Raw genomic sequence first — 23993 nt, 5'->3', positions numbered from 1 at the left:
ATCCTCCCCATTGTGCATACAATGATTAGGGCTAGTTTGGCAGCAAGGGGACAAAAAACCTAGGGTAGTAATCCACCAAGGGGATTTTAAATGACACCTCAATTCCCTGGGAGGGTTTTCCCCACTTGGGTGTACTTTCCTGCCACTATTTGGCAACCAAGGGGCTAAATACCCCTCATGAGAAGAAAATAATTCAGAAAATTCAGAAAAAATCAAAGAAAAATAAGAAATATTTAGAAAAATCTGAAACACAATAAAACATCACTATAAATCCAAAAACTGCACCATATATCACGGGGAAGTTTAATAACATCAATCACACATAACATCATCTCATAAGATCATCTTCATTCACACATACAGATAGACAATATTACATAAAAATGGAGTGCAAGTCTCTTCATTAGAAACTTTGGAACTAGAATAAACTATGAAAATAATTAGTCTAACTCCTTTTTCATACGCTTCATGCTAACCACCGTTGCATTTTGCTTCTCCATGTCAGCTTCATGTGTTGCTTTCACTTAGCACTCTGCAAGTAACATCAATTGGCACATTGTTTAGTTTTACATGGTTACACAAAAAACTACTAGCACTTACAATAAACTAGATAGGAGAGAAAATGTACAAAGATCACAAAAACTACTAGCACTTGCAAGAAAATGTACAAAGACCACAAGAAACAGATTTGCAATAACAAGCCGCAACTGAAAAATAGACAACAAGCAACACATTTCAATTATGATAGAACTGAATGACGACAAATTTTCACCTAACAACAAACAACAAGCAACACTGAAAAATAGACAACAAAAACTAAAGTATAGGACTGAAGTACAACTTTTACCAAGAGGTCTACCTACTCATCCACACATCCTCCCTCAGTTGAATGATGACAGAACTGAAGTACAACTTTTACCAAGAGGCAAATTGAAAATAGACAACAAGCAACACAACCACGAAGTAGCAACAACAAGCAGCAAACTAAAAATAGGCAAACTAAAAAAGGTGACTTAGACAGTAGTGTTAAGCAACAAACTAAAAATAGACAGTAGTGTTAAGCAACAACAAGCATCATCACTTGTATGTCAGTTTGTAACAACAGCAACAACACCTGAAAATAGTTTGTAGTAGTAGCATCAAACAGAAGTTATGACATACCTTTAGTTTTGTTGAGGCCACGCATCACTGCCGTGAAGCAACCTACAATTTTAAATAAAGACATTATACCAAACTAAAGTTATGACAGATTCAACAAAAAATAAGTAGTGAATGCTATGGACATACCTGATTTTGCGCTTTAGCCACATTCTTCGAACAATGTGGTTCATTGTTGACAAGAAAGTCTCTATATTAATATCGGACTCAAATACCTCCACAACATATGACTTCTCATCTGTGAATCCATCCATTGCTTCCATTTCATTCATACACTTCCTCATATAAAGATGTTCCTCATCCTTCCTTTTTTCTTTAAGAGCATCAAGTGTCTTGTTAGTTTGGTTCTTTTTGGACTCCACATAGTCTTCGAGAGCTACTCCAACATGTCTCTGCTTACGCTGTCTGCTTTTGGTACCTTCTCCCTCTCTCGCTTCATGCATAGCTTAAGATTCACTTGTCGTCTCTTGTCCATCCAAATCAAATGTATTTGTATTGAATGGATGGAGAGTCTATTCAGACGTACTCCTAGCTGAAGGAACAACAAAAGTAGGAGCAGACTGAAAGACGCCTAGAGGGGGGGGGGGTGAATAGGGCGAAACTGGAATTTACAAATATAAACACAACTACAAGCCGGGGTTAGCGTTAGTAATAAAGAAACGAGTCCGCGAGAGAGGGCGCAAAAACAAATCCCAAACGAATAAGCAAGTGAGACACGGAGATTTGTTTTACCGAGGTTCGGTTTTCGCAAACCTACTCCCCGTTGAGGAGGCCACAAAGGCCGGGTCTCTTTCAACCCTTCCCTCTCTCAAACGGTCCCTCGGACCGAGTGAGCTTCTCTTCTCAAGTCAAAGCCGGGAACAAAACTTCCCCGCAAGGGCCACCACACAATTGGTGCCTCTTGCCTTGATTACAATTGAGTGTTGATCACAAGAGCAAGTGAGAAAGAAAAGAAGCAATCCAAGCGCAAGAGCTCAAAAAGAACACGGCAAATCTCTCTCTCTAATCACTAAAGCCTTTTGTGGAATTGGAGAGGATTTGATCTCTTTTGGTGTGTCTAGAATTGAATGCTAGAGCTCTTGTAGTGGTTGAGAAGTGGAAAACTTGGATGCAATGAATGGTGGGGTGGTTGGGGTATTTATAGCCCCAACCACCAAAAATGGCCGTTGGGAGGCTGTCTGTTCCGGTGCCCCCGCCACGTCATCAATGCCGTTGGATTCTGACCGTTGGAGTTCTGACTTGTGGGCCCGCCTTGATGTCCGGTGGCGCACCGGACATGCACTGTTCACTGTCCGGTGCGCCAGTATGGGCACGCCTGACTTCTGCGCGCGCAGAGCGCGCATTAAATGCTCTACAGGTGGCCGTTGGCGCGAGTTAGCCGTTGCTCCGGAGTTGCACCGGACAGTCCGGTGCACACCGGACAGTCCGGTGAATTTTAGCGGACTAGCCGTTGGAGTTTCCCGAAGCTGACGAGTTCCTTAGGCAGCTTCTCCCTGGCGCACCGGACACTGTCCGGTGTACACCGGACAGTCCGGTGAATTATAGCGCGAGTGCCTCTGGAAATTCCCGAAGGTGGCGAGTTTGCGTTGGAGTCCTCTGGTGCACCGAACATGTCCGGTGGTGCACCGGACAGTCCGGTGCGCCAGACCAGAGGTGCCTTCGGTTGGCCCTTTGTTCCTTTGTTGAATCCAAAACTTGGTCCTCTTATTGGCTGAGTGTGAACCTTTTACACTTGTGTATTCTATACACTTGGCCAAACTTAGTTAGTCCAAATGTTTGTGTTGGGCAATTCAACCACCAAAATAAATTAGGGACTAGGTGTAAGCCTAATTCCCTTTCAATCTCCCCCTTTTTGGTGATTGATGCCAACACAAACCAAAGCAAATATAGAAGTGCATAATTGAACTAGTTTGCAAAATGTAAGTGTAAAGGTTGCTTGGAATTGAGCCAATATAAATACTTACAAGATATGCATGGATTGTTTCTTTCTTATATAACATTTTGGACCACGCTTGCACCACGAGTTTTGTTTTTGCAAATTCTTTTACAAATCCATTTCAAAGTTCTTTTGCAAATAGTCAAAGGTAAATGAATAAGATTTTTGCAAAGCATTTTCAAGATTTTAAACTTTCTCTCCAGTTTCAAATGCTTTTCCTTTGACTAAACAAAACTCCCCCTAAATGAGATCCTCCTCTTAGTGGTCAAGAGGGGTTTGATATATCATTTTGAAATACTACTTTCTCCCCCTTTTGAACACAATAGGATACAATTTGAAATTACCAATTGAAAATATTCAATACTAAGTTTTTTTGAATTTGGTGGTGGTGCGGTCCTTTTTGCTTTGGGCTCATTTCTCCCCCTTTTTGGCATGAATCGCCAAAAATGGAATCATTAGAGCCCTCGAAGTGCTATCTTCTCCTTTGGTCATAGATAGATGAGTTAAGATTATACCAAAGACGAAGTCCTTTTGCTTGGAATTCTCCCCCTAAAGATGCGGAGTGTCGGCGAAGGATGAGTTACGGAGTGGAAGCCTTTATCTTCGCCGAAGACTCTAATTTCCTTTCAATATACCTATGACTTGGTTTGAGATAGACTTGAAAACATATTAGTCATAGCACATGAAAGAGACATGATCAAAGGTATATAAATGAGCTATGTGTGCAATCTAGCAAAAGAAATTGCGTGAATCAAGAATATTGAGCTCATGCCTAAGTTTGGTAAAAGTTTGTTCATCAAGTGGCTTGGTAAAGATATCAGCTAATTGATCTTTAGTGTTAATGTAAGAAATCTCGATATCTCCCTTTTGTTGGTGATCCCTAAGAAAATGATACCGGATGGCTATGTGCTTAGTGCGACTATGCTCGACGGGATTGTCGGCCATTTTGATTGCACTCTCATTATCACATAGCAAAGGGACTTTGGTTAGTTTGTAATCGTAGTCCCGCAGGGTTTGCCTCATCCAAAGTAATTGTGCGCAACAATGGCCTGCGGCAATATACTCGGCTTCGGCGGTGGAAAGAGCGACCGAATTTTGCTTCTTTGAAGCCCAAGACACCAAGGATCTTCCCAAGAACTGGCAAGTCCCCGATGTGCTCTTCCTATTGATTTTGCACCCCGCCCAATCGGCATCCGAATAACCAATCAAATCAAATGTGGATCCCCGAGGGTACCAAAGCCCAAACTTAGGAGTATAAGCCAAATATCTCAAGATTCGTTTTACGGCCGTAAGGTGAGATTCCTTAGGGTCGGATTGGAATCTTGCACACATGCAAACGGAAAGCATAATGTCCGGTCGAGATGCACATAAATAGAGTAATGAACCTATCATCGACCGGTATACCTTTTGATCCACGGACTTACCTCCCGTGTCGAGGTCGAGATGCCCATTGGTTCCCATGGGTGTCTTGATGGGCTTGGCATCCTTCATCCCAAACTTGTTTAGAATGTCTTGAGTGTACTTTGTTTGGCTAATGAAGGTGCCCTCTTGGAGTTGCTTGACTTGGAATCCTAGAAAATACTTCAACTCCCCCATCATAGACATCTCGAATTTCTGTGTCATGATCCTACTAAACTCTTCACATGTAGACTCATTAGTAGACCCAAATATAATATCATCAACATAAATTTGGCATACAAACAAGTCATTTTCAAGAGTTTTAGTAAAGAGTGTAGGATCAGCCTTTCCGACTTTGAATCCATTAGCAATAAGGAAATCTCTAAGGCATTCATACCATGCTCTTGGGGCTTGCTTGAGCCCATAAAGCGCCTCAGAGAGCTTATAGACATGGTTAGGATACTCACTGTCTTCAAAGCCGGGAGGTTGCTCAACATAGACCTCTTCCTTGATTGGTCCATTGAGGAAGGCACTTTTCACGTCCATTTGATAAAGCTTAAAGCCATGGTAAGTAGCATAGGCTAATAATATGCGAATTGACTCAAGCCTAGCTACGGGTGCATAGGTTTCACCGAAATCCAAACCTTCGACTTGGGAGTATCCTTTGGCCACAAGTCGAGCTTTGTTCCTTGTCACCACACCATGATCATCTTGCTTGTTGCGGAAAACCCATTTGGTTCCTACAATATTTTGGTTGGGACGTGGAACCAAATGCCATACCTCATTCCTAGTGAAGTTGTTGAGCTCCTCTTGCATTGCCACCACCCAATCCGAATCTTGAAGTGCTTCCTCTACCTTGTGTGGCTCAATAGAGGAAACAAACGAGTAATGCTCACAAAAATGTGCAACACGAGATCTAGTAGTTACCCCCTTATGAATGTCGCCGAGGATGGTATCGACGGGGTGATCTCGTTGGATTGCTTGGTGGACTCTTGGGTGTGGCAGTCTTTGCTCTTGCTCATCCTCCTTTTCTTGAACATTTGCATCTCCCCCTTGATCTATGCCGTCATCTTGAGGTGTCTCATTTGATTGATCTCCTTCTTCATCAATTTGAGCCTCATCGTCATTTTGAGTTGGTGGAGATGCTTGCATGGAGGAGGATGGTTGATCTTGTGCATTTGGAGGCTCTTCGGATTCCTTAGGACACACATCCCCAATGGACATGTTCCTTAGCGCGATGCATGGAGCCTCTTCATCACCTATTTCATCAAGATCAACTTGCTCTACTTGAGAGCCGTTAGTCTCATCAACCACAACGTCACATGAGACTTCAACTAGTCCAGTGGACTTGTTAAAGACCCTATATGCCCTTGTGTTTGAGTCATAACCAAGTAAAAAGCCTTCTACAGTTTTAGGAGCAAATTTAGATTTTCTACCTCTTTTAACAAGAATAAAGCATTTGCTACCAAAAACTCTAAAATATGAAATGTTGGGCTTTTTACCGGTTAGGAGTTCATATGATGTCTTCTTGAGGACTCGGTGTAGATACAACCGGTTGATGGCGTAGCAGGCGGTGTTGACCGCCTCGGCCCAAAACCAATCCGAAGTCTTGTACTCATCAAGCATGGTCCTTGCCATGTCCAATAGAGTTCGATTCTTCCTCTCTACAACGCCATTTTGTTGTGGCGTGTAGGGAGAAGAGAACTCATGCTTGATGCCCTCCTCCTCAAGGAAGCCTTCGATTTGAGAGTTTTTGAACTCCGTCCCGTTGTCGCTTCTTATTTTCTTGATCCTTAAGCCAAACTCATTTTGAGCCCGTCTCAAGAATCCCTTTAAGGTCTCTTGGGTTTGAGATTTTTCCTGTAAAAAGAATACCCAAGTGTAGCGAGAATAATCATCCACTATTACAAGACAATACTTACTCCCGCCGATGCTTATGTAAGCAATCGGGCCGAATAGATCCATGTGGAGTAGCTCAAGCGGCCTGTCGGTTGTCATGATGTTCTTGTGTGGATGATGGGCTCCAACTTGCTTTCCTGCTTGGCATGCACTACAAACCCTGTCTTTCTCAAAATGAACATTTGTTAGTCCTAAAATGTGTTCTCCCTTTAGAAGCTTGTGAAGATTCTTCATCCCAACATGTGCTAGTCGACGATGCCAGAGCCAGCCCATGTTAGTCTTAGCAATTAAGCATGTGTCGAGTTCAGCTCTATCAAAATCTACTAAGTATAACTGACCCTCTAACACACCCTTAAATGCTATTGAATCATCACTTCTTCTAACGACAGTGACACCTACATCAGTAAAGAGACAGTTGTAGCCCATTTTGCATAATTGAGATACAGAAAGCAAATTGTAATCTAAAGAATCTACAAGAAAAACATTGGAAATAGAATGATCAGGGGATATAGCTATTTTACCAAGACCTTTGACCAAACCTTGATTTCCATCCCCGAATGTGATAGCTCGTTGGGGATCTTGATTTTTCTCGTAGGAGGAGAACATCTTCTTCTCCCCTGTCATGTGGTTTGTGCACCCGCTGTCGAGTATCCAACTTGAGCCCCCGGATGCATAAACCTACAAAACAAGTTTAGTTCTTGATTTTAGGTACCCAAATGGTTTTGGGTCCTTTGGCATTAGACACAAGAACTTTGGGTACCCAAACACAAGTCTTTGACCCCTTGTGCTTGCCCCCAACATATTTGGCAACTACTTTGCCGGATTTGTTAGTTAAAACATAAGATGCATCAAAAGTCTTAAATGAAATGCCATGTTCACTTGATGCATTAGGAATTTTCTTAGGCAACTTAGCACGGGTTGGTTGCCTAGAACTAGATGTCTCACCCTTATACATAAAAGCATGATTTGGGCCAGAGTGAAACTTCCTAGAATGAATTCTCCTAATTTTGCTCTCAGGATAACCGGCAGGGTACAAAATGTAACCCTCGTTATCCTGAGGCATGGGAGCCTTGCCCTTTACAAAATTAGACAATCTTTTAGGAGGGGCATTAAGTTTGACATTGTCTCCCCTTTGGAATCCAATGCCATCCTTGATGCTCGGGCGTCTCCCATTATAGAGCATACTTCTAGCAAATTTAAATTTTTCATTTTCTAAGTTATGCTCGGCAATTTTAGCATCTAATTTTGCTATATGATCATTTTGTTGTTTAATTAAAGCCACATGATCATGAATAGCATCAATGTTAACATCTCTACATCTAGTACAAATGGAAACATGCTCAACACTAGATGTAGAGGGTTTGCATGAATTAAGTTCTACGATCTTAGCACGCAAGATATCATTATTATCTCTAAGATCGGAAATTGTAACATTGCAAACATCTAGTTCTTTAGCCTTAGCAATTAAATTTTCATTTTCTACTCTAAGGCTAGCAAGAGAAATGTTTAGTTCTTCAATCCTAGCAAGCAAATCATCATTATTATCTCTAGGATTGGAAATCGAAACATTACAAACAGGTGAATCAACCTTAGCATTTAAACTAGCATTTTCATTCCTAAGGTTGTCAATCATCTCATGGCAAGTACTTAGCTCACTAGATAGTTTTTGACATTTCTCTACTTCTAGAGCATAAGCATTTTTAACCTTAACATGTTTCTTGTTTTCTTTAATTAGAAAGTCCTCTTGGGAATCCAAAAGGTCATCCTTTTCATGAATAGCACTAATTAACTCATTTAATTTTTTTTGTTCCATGTTAAGATTGGCAAAAAGGGTACACAAGTTATCCTCCTCATCACTAGCATTATCATCACTAGAAGACTCATATCTAGTAGAGGATTTAGATTTAACCTTCTTTTTGCCGTCCTTGGCCATGAGGCACTTGTGGCCGACGTTGGGGAAGAGAAGTCCTTTGGTGACGGCGATGTTGGCGGCGTCCTCGTCGTCGGAGGAGTCGCTAGAGCTTTCGTCGGAGTCCCACTCTCGACAAACATGGGCATCGCCGCCCCTCTTCTTGTAGTACCTCTTCTTTTCTCTTCTCTTGCCCTTCTTGTCGTCGCTCCTGTCACTATCACTTGATAATGGACATTTAGCTATAAAGTGACCGGGCTTACCACACTTGTAGCAAACCTTCTTGGAGCGGGACTTGTAATCTTTCCCTCTCCTTTGCTTGAGGATTTGGCGGAAGCTCTTGATGACGAGCGCCATTTCCTCATTGTCGAGCTTGGAGGCGTCGATTGGTTGCCGACTTGGTGTGGACTCCTCCTTCTTTTCTTCCGTCGCCTTGAATGCGACGGGTTGAGCTTCGGATGTGGTGGGTTCGTCAAGCTCGTTGATCTTCCTCGAGCCTTCGATCATGCACTCAAAACTTACAAAATGCCCGATTACTTTCTCGGGGGTCATTTTAGTATATCTAGGATTACCACGGATTAATTGAACTTGAGTAGGGTTAAGGAAAATAAGTGATCTTAGAATAACCTTAACCACCTCATGGTCATCCCACTTTACGCTCCCGAGGTTGCGCACTTGGTTCACCAAGGTCTTGAGCCGGTTGTACATGTGTTGTGGCTCCTCCCCTTTGCGAAGCCGGAATCGACCGAGCTCTCCCTCGATCGTTTCCCGCTTGGTGATCTTGGTGAGCTCGTCTCCCTCGTGCGCGGTTTTGAGTACATCCCAAACCTCCTTGGCACTCTTCAACCCTTGTACTTTGTTATACTCCTCTCTACTTAGTGAGGCGAGGAGTATTGTTGTCGCTTGAGAGTTGAAGTGCTCGATTTGGGCCACCTCATCCTCATCATAGTCCTTATCCCCTACCGATGGTACCTGTGCACCAAACTCAACAACATCCCATATACTTTTGTGGAGTGAGGTTAGATGAAATCGCATTAAATCACTCCACCTAGCATAGTCTTCACCATCAAAAGTTGGTGGTTTGCCTAATGGGACGGAAAGTAAAGGTGCATGTTTAGAAATGCGAGGGTAGTGTAGGGGGATCTTACTAAACTTCTTACGCTCTTGGCGTTTAGAAGTTACGGAGGGCGCGTCGGAGCCGGAGGTTGATGTTGATGAAGTGTCGGTCTCGTAGTAGACCACTTTCCTCATCCTCTTTTGTTTGTCCCCACTCCGATGCGGCTTGTGGGAAGAAGATTTTTCTTTCTTCTCTTTGTGGTGAGAAGAAGATTTCTTCTCCTTCCCTTTGTTGGAGGAGCTCTTCTTCTTCTCCCTCCGTTTGGTGCGGGACTCTTCCGATGAAGTGCTCCCGTTGCTTGTAGTGGGCTTTTCGCCGGTCTCCATCTCCTTCTTGGCGTGATCTCCCGACATCACTTCGAGCGGTTAGGCTCTAATGAAGCACCGTGCTCTGATACCAATTGAAAGACGCCTAGAGGGAGGGGGGGTGAATAGGGCGAAACTGAAATTTACAAATATAAACACAACTACAAGTCGGGGTTAGCGTTAGTAATAAAGAAACGAGTCCACGAGAGAGGGCGCAAAAACAAATCCCAAACGAATAAGCAAGTGAGACACGGAGATTTGTTTTACCGAGGTTCGGTTTTCGCAAACCTACTCCCCGTTGAGGAGGCCACAAAGGCCGGGTCTCTTTCAACCCTTCCCTCTCTCAAACGGTCCCTCGGACCGAGTGAGCTTCTCTTCTCAAGTCAAAGCCGGGAACAAAACTTCCCCGCAAGGGCCACCACACAATTGGTGCCTCTTGCCTTGATTACAATTGAGTGTTGATCACAAGAGCAAGTGAGAAAGAAAAGAAGCAATCCAAGCGCAAGAGCTCAAAAAGAACACGGCAAATCTCTCTCTCTAATCACTAAAGCCTTTTGTGGAATTGGAGAGGATTTGATCTCTTTTGGTGTGTCTAGAATTGAATGCTAGAGCTCTTGTAGTGGTTGAGAAGTGGAAAACTTGGATGCAATGAATGGTGGGGTGGTTGGGGTATTTATAGCCCCAACCACCAAAAATGGCCGTTGGGAGGCTGTCTGTTCGATGGCGCACCGGACAGTCCGGTGCACACCGGACATGTCCGGTGCCCCCACCACGTCATCAATGCCGTTGGATTCTGACCGTTGGAGTTCTGACTTGTGGGCCCGCCTTGATGTCCGGTGGCGCACCGGACATGCACTGTTCACTGTCCGATGCGCCAGTATGGGCACGCCTGACTTCTGCGCGCGCAGAGCGCGCATTAAATGCTCTGCAGGTGGCCGTTGGCGCGAGTTAGCCGTTGCTCCGGAGTTGCACCGGACAGTCCGGTGCACACCGGACAGTCCGGTGAATTTTAGCGGACTAGCCGTTGGAGTTTCCCGAAGCTGACGAGTTCCTGAGGCAGCTTCTCCCTGGCGCACCGGACACTGTCCGGTGTACACCGGACAGTCCGGTGAATTATAGCGCGAGTGCCTCTGGAAATTCCCGAAGGTGGCGAGTTTGCGTTGGAGTCCTCTGGTGCACCGGACATGTCCGGTGGTGCACCGGACACTGTCCGGTGGCACACCGGACAGTCCGGTGCGCCAGACCAGAGGTGCCTTCGGTTGGCCCTTTGTTCCTTTGTTGAATCCAAAACTTGGTCCTCTTATTGGCTGAGTGTGAACCTTTTACACCTGTGTATTCTATACACTTGGCCAAACTTAGTTAGTCCAAATGTTTGTGTTGGGCAATTCAACCACCAAAATAAATTAGGGACTAGGTGTAAGCCTAATTCCCTTTCACAGACGGAGAAAGAGGAGGAACAATAGCAGGAGGAGCAAGCAGAGGAAAAATAGTAGGAGGAGCAAGAGTATCAACAACTAGAGGAGCAGAAGGAGGTGGAAATTGTTGAGTTGATGCGAAATTTAACACCTTATAGTTTGCATAACCACTTTGCGATGAATGATGCCTCCTAAATTGACTGAGATGGCATCGAATGCCTCTGTATGGTGCAATGTATGATGATGTATTTGCATACCCACCATCTACTAGATAAAACTTTCCTTCTGACACACTAAATCCTTTGTTAATAGCAGATCGAAGCACCCCTGCGTCTGATGCCGACCCTTCCCATGCACATGGAACAAATGTGAAATTAAGATCGAAGCCACAGATTACCATAACATCGTGTGAAAGAGTTCCTTTTCTATTTCTATATGGAGGGGCTCTATCTTCTGCGATAGTGATGGGTACATGCGTTCCATCAATGGCACCAAGGCAATTCTGCATTAAAGGAACAAATATGGAAATATGTTGAGGTCATGTGGCAATTAACATAGGATAATTGTGTGTTTGCAGTTGTAGCTCACCTAAAAAAGGGCATGAACCTAGAATCTGTAGCAATCCTAACATGAGTTTGCATTGAGCTAGGAAGCTTCACGAATCGTTGAGTTAGCATGGGAACTATCTCAAAAACTTCGGATAGATTTTGATGGATAGTCTCTCCATTGTGTTGAAAAGCATGTTGTAGCATTTGGTTACTGACGTTGTAGGAGATCATATACATGAGCATCCCAAGCAGTTGTCGTCGGATATAAGACGACATCCGTTAGAAATAAGTAATGTCCGATGGTTCAGGTCTTATTTCCGACGACTTTGGCCATCAGAAATTTTATGTTTTACTGTTGTGTCTCAACGCTAGTCTTCATGTGTCACATAGTAAAATCTCTCTTCTAAGGAAATTTGATGTGGCTTCAAATATTTCCTTCTCCATTCTAAACTCAGATTTGCACCAGCTCTCATGCCCTTTAAGAATTTCTTTAACTATTTTAGCACCCGTGAGGGAGGATGTGTGGATGGGCCTTTTCTCTTTTGAGAGGTATGGGACTATAGAAGGGAGAATAACAAAGAATAGTTCATCATCGTTTTCCTCCTCCTCCAACAAAAATTGCGTAACATGCTCCTCCCAAGAACCCATTATCTAGAAACATAAAATTTAATCATGCACTTATAATAACACATTTCAAGATATAATAACAAAGTCGTGTTGTGCATGATATAATTACACATTTTAGGATATACCCACCATCCGAGAGGTATGGGATGATGTGATGCGAGATCAAGGCAAGTAGAACAGATTGAGGATATTATTATCGCCACAAATACAACATAGAAGTAGCATGCGCCGCCACAATTACAACACAAAAATGTAAATGTGAATAAATTTGATTGCCCACAAATTACTAGGCAATAGGTACACACTAGGAATTGAAGACCATAATATTAAATCAAACTTAGTCTTAACACAGAGGTCATCAAAGAAAAAAATGAAGTGTTTGTTTTCTTATACCAAGCATTGAGAAAGAAGAGTTATTTTATTAGTTGCACATGGTTCAAGGAAAAACAGACATGTAAATGGCAACCAACACCACAAATAAGGAATAACAACACCATACTGTGTATAGAGTAGATTAATCCAAGTCCTTGATTTTTATAGAACATACCCCGAGTTCCTAGTTTATATCAGACGTCGTCCATTACAGGTATAACCTATATAAAACAAATCCAGAATTAATTATGTAGTTAAAAAAAATTCCAAAACTTAGGAATTCATAACTTCATTATTTTAACTCTAATTTGATCTGTTCCAGCTGCGTTAACTTCATAATAATATTGCCTACGTGTTAATGACTCTATTTTGTCATGTAACAATGGATAACTACTTTGTTTAATCTATGTTTATTGGATTAACTTTTCTAATATAGTTAATATAATATTCCGATCCTATAGTTATAATTTTACTACAAGATAATCTCTAATCAAGTAATAACTTAGATTAAAGTTGAACGGAGATAGTTATATATTTTCTCACATAACTTATAGTATTGTTAAAACAAATAAAACTTCGGAAAACCATATCTCTTCAACCGTAACTCCGAATTTAGTGGCTCTCGAACCTACAATCTCGTAGAGGCGCATAGAATATTCTTACACAGTTTATTCCTTTGCTTTGGTGTTGTGATATCCTGGCCCCTGGGATGGTGATATCCTGGCCCAAGGCTTAATAGAATTAATAGAGTATCCATACCAATAAGATGCATCTTCTTTTTCGGAAGCCTATCTCGAAAGAACCTCCAAGTTAAGCGTGCATGGCTTGGAGCAATTTGGGATGTGTGACCGATCGGGAAGTTTTCTCGGGTGCGTATGAGTGAGGATAAAGTGCGCACAAAAGACTCGTGTTGGTATGTTGGGACAACATATGATCCAAGTAGGTATTTATGCAGCTAAACACATTAGATCTAGTTTATGATATATACTGATACAAATTATACTACATGATGTAGATATTTATGCAATTCGTTACACTGCGTAAAAAATCTAGCATGTTGTTCACTGGTGGACGCATCTCCAGGTTGGAGCGTAATAACCTTAAGTTTTGAGCATAAAATCCCTCAATTATAAGCGTATATACCAAGCAATTGTGAGAGGTTGATAGCTCTAGTAGGTTGTTATTACGATCCTATTTTTATGGCAGATCCGAAAAACATGATAGTCGCATGCATGCGGTTATACAGATCCAAAAATTATGGCAAAATGCATGCATGTGTCAAACAAGTTCCCTTGCATGCGCGTAAATTTAGGAAAGATACGCGTGACATTTTTTATTTTAAATACTTTATTTCCTCCATAAATTTAGGATCGCTGCAACAGCCATGCAGCTAGACTCATAATGATCATTTTATGATATATACTGATACTAAATATGCTACACTGTGTAGATAATTATGCAATTCGGTATACTACGTAAAAATCTGTTACCAGCTGCATGCACACGAATTTATGATGGAAATAATATGCAATGAAAGAAAATGAATTGCATGTATAGAAACAAAAAACCGCATTTAATGTTTTATTTCCTTCATAAATATAGGATCCTTCCAATAGCCATGCAGCTAAACGCATTAGAACTAGTTTATAATGTATACTGAAACAAATTATACTACATGGTGTAGGTATTTATGCAATTCCTTACACTGCGTAAAAATTCTGGCATGTTGTTCACTGGTGGACGCATTTCCGGGTGGAGCGTAAAAACCTTAACTTTTGAGCATAAAATCCCTCAATTATAAGCGTAAATACCGAGTCAATGAGAGGTTGATAGCTCTAGTAGGTTGTTATTACGATCCTATTTTTATGACAGATCTGAAAAACATGGCAGCCGCATGCATGCGGTTTCTATTTTTATACAGATCCAAAAATTATGGCAAAATCGTGTGAGTTTCCATTGCATGCGCGCAAATTACGAACATCATAAATCAAGGAATTGTCTTTCCAATGTGCATGCAGTAAACTGATATACGAACTCCGTGTTCAAGCATAAAATCATACAGTTTTTAGCGTAAATAATACATGTGGTAGGCATAAACACAATAATCGAAAAGAAAACTGCGCCGGATCGGAGGATGTCACACGCGACCATCGCTGCGCGCATCTCGCGCCTTCCGTGACGCCGCTCGCTCAAACATCGCGCCTCATGCGTCGCCGTCGCTACTCGCACGTCGACGGGCGTCGCTTGCTCGCCGGCCTTGGAAGTGCCGCCTCCTCGGGGCTTCGGGGACGCCACCGCTTGCCCGCACAAGGGCCCCGCTGTCGCTCGCCCTCTGCATCGAGGAACCGTTGCCACCACTCCGGATCGAGGAACCTCCGCCACCGTGCGTCAAGGTAATGTAGTTGCGGCCACCGGCCTGGGAACCACCGCCACCGTACAAGGGCACTACCGTCGCTCGCCCTCTGGATCGGGGGTCGCCGCCGCCGGCCTGGGAACCGCGGCCACCGCAACCACTAGCTGGGGGTCCACCGCCGCGCGCACTATCGGGCAACCGCCGTCGCTAATGAATCGAGATGGGGCGTGAAAAACTGATCCCTAGCACTACAAATTTTCTTTTATAGACGTCTAGACCTGGTCCGACTCGACCGGATTGCACTGTCTGGCCTGGGCTTCCTTTAGTTATTGGAAGCCCTAATATACAATCTATATATATATATAATTGATACCTTCGGCTCAACAGAAGGTGAGAAAATGAGTGACGCAGAGATGATTAGAATCCAGTGTGAACATTATAGTGTTACTATTCATCTGTTTATAGGCACGAGACGTAGCCCAGACAAGATTACATTCATGTCCCTATCATTCACTATTTACTATAAGGCAAGCTATCGAGGACTAAGCTGTCTTTTCTCCTTTAGGTCGGTTTCGTCTTTCACCATCGTCATCATGCTAAGCCGAAGCTCCTTCGGTCGCAGCTTTGGAGCTCATTTGTCCCTCTTTCAGATCGCACCTTCATATCACGCACACCTTCATCTCAAAGCCGAAGCTTCCTGTAACAGTCTGTTATACTAAAAAACATGTTAGTTAAGTTTTGAGGACCTTCGGAAGAGGAAGGCCCCCAATAGTGACCGACCAGGAAGTTTTCTCGGGTGCGCATGAGTGAGGACAAAGTGCGCACAAAAGACTCGTGTTGGTATGTGGGGACAATATATAATCCTAGAGAGCTGCCAGGAGTAAGTACCGCCGGTCCGGGAGTGGACGGGGTGTTACAGTGGAACTTTGGAAAGACCTCATCCTGACACCCTGCCTCGCCTCCTTGGAAAAGGTGTATGGGATTCATGACTCGTTGCTGATGGGTATCACCGCTTGTGGGTAAAGATGCACAACCTCTGTAAAGTGTAAAACTGGTATATCAGCCGTGTTCACGGTCAAAAGCGGCTCTTACCCTCACATGAGTAAAATATGGAATTAAATTTAACCTGTCATGCATTGCATTGTGGGATATTCCATCTATGATCTCTTATTTAATTGGGATAACATTTACTTATACTTAGTAATTGCTAATAAAATTTTGACCAACAAAATTAAAAGCAATGCTCAATCTTAACCATCTTTCTTGGTAAGCCTTATACTATATTTTTCCCCCGCACTTGCTTAGCGATGACCCTATGAGATCTTACACTTGCTATAATCACACCAGGTCAAGAACAGGAACATTGAAGAAGGACCATGCAGATGAGTTCGGAGAGGTCTAGGTCGTCGTCTCCCAATCAACTATGGTTGTGGAGGATCATTGTTGTCATATGGTGTAATTTATTTAGTTATTTTGTACAGAAACTGTATTAAGTAATAAAGATGTGACATTGTTTTATATACACTGAGTTTTCATATGTGTGAAACTTGATCCTAACATACATGTAAGATGCATCTGGATTTGTCCATAATTCCGCGTGTGACAAAGAAATATAGGAAAATTGCCATCTTCACCTTTCAATTCAAGGATATGATGGAAGGTCATATGCTACAATGACGATTAGCTATTGTGTGATTTGTGCTCATTCTGTGTCGTCCAATTGTCTTTGTCTAAGATGTGTACATAGTTAACATCTTGCATCGCACCTATTTTTGCCTGGCCTTCCTGTTCTCTGATTCTAATAAATTACTCGAACATTTGTTGTCTACTAGTTTATTTTTAAAATAAAACACGATAAATATAAAAAACGAAGGAAGTACTTTTTAATTATTACAGATGTTTTGTTGCTTCACTAAGATCCTGTACATAGTTAATATCTTGCATCACATCGGTTTCCGCCTGGCCTTCGTATTCTCAGATTCTAATATGTTACTTTTAAATTACTATAGATGCACTATGTGTTGCTGCTTTGCTCACCAGCTATCCAAGCGAAGCACTTCCTTCCACGGGTTCCGGACTAATCCCCAAAGACCTGCAATTATGCAAACACACGCGTCTAGCGCACCCCGTGAGGGCTTGTTTGGGACAAAGGGTAATGAGGGGATTGAGGGGGCTATAATCCCTCACTATTCAAAATTAAGTAGTAGGGAATTCTAGTCACCTCAATCCACTCCATTACCTTTGATCCCAAACAAGCCCTGAGAGACATTGGGCCATAGGGGCCCACCTGTCTCTTCCTAATGTCGTGGGCAAATCCATAGTTTGGGTAAAAAAATCAGTGTGCTAACATACTAACGCCAAATCTTATTCATTGGATCTACTTTTTTAGAAAATAGTCTAAGCGCTAGTTTGGGAACACTATTTCCCCATGTGATTCCTATTTTTCCAAAGGAAAATGAACTAATTTCCCTTGAAAAAAATGTAAATCCCTGGAAAAAATGGGATTTCCAAACTAGCTCTAAGAAAAGGTCTATCTACGACTGACTGCAATCCCACCTTCTCTTAGACTATTTTCTAGAAAAAAACTATGTTTTCATAGAATAGGACGTGTCATCTTCATATAAACAAACTATCTTGCTGAGGGCTGGGATAGCCTAGTTGGCGCGTTCGTAGGTGAGCGAACCGTCGGGCGTGGGTTTGGTCCCCAGGATCAACACCCATTGCCTCACTTTGGGGATTTTTCCCGGTAGGGTATACACACGCGTGCACGTTCAGTAGTATTGCATGTGTCCCGCGCACTAGTGGTCTAGGCCTCTCAATCTCTTTCTAATGTGCGTATTGGACGTGCACGAGTGTGTGTGCGTGCGGTGTGATGTGTAGTAGTGTGTGTTCATGGCGTCCTTATAGCCTAATAAAAAACAAACTATCATGCTTTGCCTCCCGAATCATAGGAGAGAACTAAACGAATCTCTATGGGCTAGTTTGGCAGCCCGTTTTCCTAGGGGGAACCAGCCATTTCCAAGAGCACAAAGCCTGTGTGGAGATAAGACCTGTGGAATTTTTCCAACCCATTTGGAAGCCTCTCCACGCGGGCTAGCTCTCCCCTGATCCGGCCAAGGTCACCACTCCCGACGGACTGAGGCTGGGCAACTTTCCCACGGGCGAAGAGAAGGCGATGCGAGCGATCTCCCTACGCCGCCTTCCTCATCCGCCACCATCCGCTCCGTCGTCGAACACTACGCCGCCACGGTCATCCCCGGTCGTGATCGTGCCCTTCGTTGTCGACCTTATCCGCCGCCGACGTGGTCTAGGGTTTGAGCACTTCTCCATCGTCTCCTTGCCTCTTCTCTCCTCTGCATTCAATTGGATCCTCGGCTCGACAATATGCGAAGAGCCGTTGGTCATGGTCAAAACACTAGTCTGACAAGGCTGGCATCCTTGCCATCGCCTCCCGCTGTCTCGTCCTCCTGGAGTCCCGATCCCGGTGTCGAGAAGCATCAAATGATTTTCTAGTGTCTCGTCCTCCCACTATCTTGAATTGCTAGTGTGTGCCTATTAGCTAGTAATTTGTGGACAATCAGTATGCTTTTTTATGGACTATCTCTGCACTACGCCACTACCAGAATAGCTTGTTAGTAACTTAGCATAAGATGATTTGCCAGAAATAGATCATCTAGCAAATCATAAAGTACTTCCATTATCATATCTCTAAGCAGGAAAAATTGCAGCCGACTAGCAGAGTAGCTGTCACACTTGGATTTAAGGGGGCAAACTCGGGCGCGAATCCAATGTGTGCTAGAATCAAGTCTCACACATATGATGACTCATGGTACATAAACGAATGTCACGTCTTTACTATATAATATGAGTTCTGTACAAAATAACTAAATAATTACATCATATGAAGACAACGATCCCGCAACCATAGTTGACTGGGAGACGACGACCTAGACCTCTCACGAACTCATCGAGACATACTTCGCGCTCCTCATCTAGTGGTACCTGATCTTGACCTAGGGGGATGTGAGTACAACAAGGGTGAGCTCACATAGGTTCATCACTCAACAAGTTGTGGAGAATAATGTGCATGAGCTCACTTACGGTAGGGGCTCATGTGAAGCGTAAGGCTTACCAAAGGAGATGGTTAAAGTTGAGTGTTGCTTTTAAAGTTGGTCAAAATTTTATTAGCAGTTACTGAGTATAAGTAGATACCAACCCAAATAAATAAGAGACCACAATTAATAATAACACCCACAATGCAATGCGAATGACAAATTAAGTTTAGTTCCATAGAATAGTCATGTGAGGGTCTGAGCCGCTCATGACCGTGAGCACGACTGATATACCAGTTTTACACTCTGCAGAGGTTGCACATCTTTACCCACAAGTCGTATTACCGATTTGCCACGGGGTCATGAATCCCATACATCTCTACCGAGGAGACGAGGCAAGGTAGCACTACGAGGCCTTTCCAAAGTTCCACTAGTTCGAGAAAACTGAAAGGGAAATAGTCTCAATATTTCCTATAATTGATTTTGGTGTTTGACGACCATCACAAACCTTGTGGACTAACCAGTTTGCCTAGTTGATCATTTCACAGGTGCATAAGTTCATCGACAACTATTCTAAATCGACTGTCCAGAATATCGTAGATTATTCTGGACAGAAGAAGCTTTTTGGAAAAACACCTAAGCGCGGACCGTCCGGGCCCTTGCGGCAGATCGTTCGCGGCACCAAGGTGACCCTCGGACAGGAACAGTGCAAAAACACAAGTCTACATTACGGACCGTCCGTTGGTGAAGCGAGCACCGTCCGAGACCAAGCGCGGACCGTTCGGCCTCAGGCGCGGACCGTTCGGTCGGTGAAGAACCAGAAAACCTGAAGGTGACGGGTTCAGTAAAATGAATTATAAGCGTCCTCGTGGACCGTCCGGGGTGAACGACCGGGCCATCCGCGACTGCGGAACCTGACATCTGACGACGCATTTAATGCAAAGTAGCCGTTGATATAGCTGTTACTGCTGTCCGTTATGATTTCAGCCGTTGATGTGCAGGGGCGGACCGTCCGGACCAGGGGCGCGGACCGTCCGCGGTCGGTAGAAAGGGAGCAACGACTAGGAAGTGGTTGGGGGCTATAAATACAACCCCAACCACCTCCATTCACTTCACCCAAGCACTCCAATCCTTCACATTCAATACAAGGGCTAGCAATCCATTGAAAGACAATCAAAGCTTCCAATCTCTCCAAGTTCCACAATTGAGACAAGTGATCATTAGTGATTAGTGACTTGAGAGAGAGAGAGAGAGTGATCTGTGTGTTCTTTGTCTCTCTTGTCGCTTGGCTTTTGCAATCGTGCTTTCTTCTTTTCCCATTCTTATTCTCAAGTGACTTGTAATCAAAGCAAGAGACACCAAGTGTGTGGTGGTCCTTGCGGGGTCTAAGTGACCCGTTTGATTAAGGAGAAAGGTCACTCGGTCTAAGTGATCGTTTGAGAGAGGGAAAGGGTTGAAAGAGACCCGGTCTTTGTGACCACCTCAACGGGGACTAGGTTCTTTGGAACCAAACCTTGGTAAAACAAATCATCGTGTTCATCCGCTTTATTTCTTGGTTGATTTGTTTTCCCTCTCTTTCGTACTCGGATTTAATTCTAACGCTAACCCCGGCTTGTAGTGTGTGTTTAAGTTTGTAAATTTCAGATTTCGCCTATCCACCTCCCCTCTAGGCGACTTTCAAAAACCCGCTACGAATTCAGGAAGAAGGAAGCATAGGAATCCCTCGTCCGAAAAGCCATCGCAACAGTTCGACCCGAGGACCTCCCTATAATCTGCAGCGACGCCTCCCCTCTTGCTCCTTTCGGGTAAGGTAATCTCTCCCTAACTTTCCTAATTACATGGCTAAGGGCATCCCATTCCACCCTTGTGGTAGCACTGTTTTCCCGGGTGGTTCTCCATGTTCCGATTAATACAATAACCTTACTGAAAGGGAATTAGGCTTACACCTAGTCCCTAATTAATTTTGGTGGTTGAATTGCCCAACACAAACAATTGTACTAACTAAGTTTGCCCAAGTTTATAGATTACACAGGTGTAAAAGGTTCACACTCAGCCAATAAAAAGACCAAGTTTTGGATTCAACAAAGGAGCAATGTGGCAACCGAAGGCCCTCTGGTCTGGGAGCACCGGACTGTCTGGTGCACCACCGGACAGTGTCCGGTGCACCAGAGGACTCCAACTCGAACTCGCCACCTTCGGGAATTTCCAGAGGCGAGTCCACTATAATTCACCGGACTGTCCGGTGCGCCAAAGGTGGTTGGCCTCAGGAACTCGCCAGCTTCGGGAAACTCCAACGGCTAGTCCGCTATAATTCACCGGACTGTCCGGTGTGCACCGGACTGTCCGGTGCGACTCCGGAGCAACGGTCTTCTCCGCGCCAACGGCTCTCTGCCGCGCATTTAATGCGCGCTCTGCGCGCGCAGATGGCAGGCGCGCCCACTCCGGCACACCGGACAAGGAACAATAGGTGTCCGGTGTGCACCGGACACCCAGGCGGGCCCACAAGTCAGAAGCTTCAACGGTCAGAATCCAACGGCAGTGATGACGTGGCAGGGGCACCGGACTGTCCGGTGTGCACCGGACTGTCCGGTGCGCCATCGAGCAGACAGCCTCCCAACGACCACTTTTGGTGGTTGGGGCTATAAATACCCCAACCACCCCACCATTCATTGCATCCAAGTTTTCCACTTCCCAACTACTACAAGAGCTCTAGCATTCAATTCTAGACACACCAAAGAGATCAAATCCTCTCCAATTCCACACAAAGCCCTAGCGACTAGTGAGAGTGATTTGCCGTGTTCTTTTGAGCTCTTGCGCTTGGATTGCTTCTTTTCTTTCTCACTTGTTTCTTGTGATCAAAGTTCCATTGTAATCAAGGCAAGAGGCACCAATTGTGTGGTGGCCCTTGCGGGGAAGTTTTGTTCCCGGCTTTGATTTGAGAAGAGAAGCTCACTCGATCCGAGGGATCGTTTGAGAGAGGGAAGGGTTGAAAGAGACCCGGCCTTTGTGGCCTCCTCAACGGGGAGTAGGTTTGCAAGAACCGAACCTCGGTAAAACAAATCCGCGTGTCACACTTTTTATTTGCTTGCGATTTGTTTTGCGCCCTCTCTCGTGGACTCGTTCATATCTCTAACGCTAACCCGGCTTGTAGTTGTGTTTATATTTGTAAATTTCAGTTTCGCCCTATTCACCCCCCCTCTAGGCGACTATCAATTGGTATCAGAGCCCGGTGCTTCATTAGAGCCTAACCGCTCGAAGTGATGTCGGGAGATCACGCCAAGAAGGAGATGGAGACCGGCGAAAAGCCCACTACAAGCCAAGGGAGCACTTCATCGGAAGAGTCTCGCACCAAGAGGAAGGAGAAGAAGAAGATCTCCTCCAACAAAGGGAAGGAGAAGAAATCCTCTTCTCATCACAAAGAGAAGAAAGAAAAATCTTCTTCCCACAAGCCACATCGGAGCGGTGACAAGCCCAAGAGGATGAGGAAGGTGGTCTACTACGAGACCGACACTTCATCACCATCCACCTCCGGCTCCGACGCGGCATCCGTCACTTCTAAACGCCAAGAACGCAAGAAGTATAGTAAGATCCCCCTACGCTACTCTCGCATTTCAAAGCATACACCTTTACTTTCCGTCCCATTAGGCAAACCACCAACTTTTGATGGTGAAGATTATGCTAGGTGGAGCGATTTAATGCGATTTCATCTAACCTCGCTCCACAAAGGTATATGGGATGTTGTTGAGTTTGGTGCGCAGGTACCGTCAATAGGGGATCAAGACTATGATGAGGATGAGGTGGCCCAAATCGAGCACTTCAACTCACAAGCCACAACAATACTCCTCGCCTCACTAAGTAGAGAGGAATATAATAAAGTACAAGGGTTGAAGAACGCCAAGGAGGTTTGGGATGCACTCAAAACCGCGCACGAGGGAGACGAGCTCACCAAGATCACCAAGCGGGAAACGATCGAGGGGGAGCTCGGTCGGTTCCGGCTTCAGAAAGGGGAGGAGCCACAACACATGTACAACCGGCTCAAGACTTTGGTAAACCAAGTGCGCAACCTCGGGAGCAAGAAATGGGACGACCACGAAGTGGTAAATGTTATTTTAAGATCTCTCATTTTTCTAAATCCCACTCAAGTTCAATTGATTCGTGGTAATCCTAGATATACTAAAATGACCCCCGAAGAAGTTATCGGGCATTTTGTAAGTTTTGAGTGCATGATAGAAGGCTCGAGGAAAATCAACGAGCTTGGCGACTCATCCGAAGCCCAACCCGTTGCATTCAAGGCAACGGAGGAGAAGAAGGAGGAGTCTACACCAAGTCGACAACTAATAGACGCCTCCAAACTTGACAATGAGGAGATGGCGCTCGTCATCAAGAGCTTCCGCCAAATCCTCAAACAAAGGAGGGGGAAAGACTACAAGTCCCGCTCCAAGAAGGTTTGCTACAAATGTGGTAAGCCCGGTCATTTTATTGCTAAATGTCCTATATCTAGTGACAGTGACCGAGGCGACGACAAGAAGGGGAGAAGAAAGGAGAAGAAAAGGTACTACAAGAAAAAGGGCGGCGATGCCCATGTTTGTCGAGAATGGGATTCCGACGAGAGCTCAAGCGACTCCTCCGACGACGAGGACGCCGCCAACATCGCCGTCACCAAGGGACTTCTCTTCCCCAACGTCGGCCACAAGTGCCTCATGGCAAAGGACGGCAAAAAGAAGGTTAAATCTAAATCCTCCACAAAATATGAATCCTCTAGTGATGACAATGCTAGTGATGAGGAAGATAATTTGCGTACTCTTTTTGCCAACCTTAACATGGAACAAAAAGAGAAATTAAATGAATTGATTAGTGCTATTCATGAAAAAGATGATCTTTTGGACTCCCAAGAGGATTGTCTA

Source organism: Zea mays, chromosome 5 (genome assembly GCF_902167145.1).
Source record: "Zea mays cultivar B73 chromosome 5, Zm-B73-REFERENCE-NAM-5.0, whole genome shotgun sequence".
Lineage (NCBI taxonomy): Eukaryota > Viridiplantae > Streptophyta > Magnoliopsida > Poales > Poaceae > Zea > Zea mays.
This window is presented reverse-complemented; position numbering follows the sequence as displayed.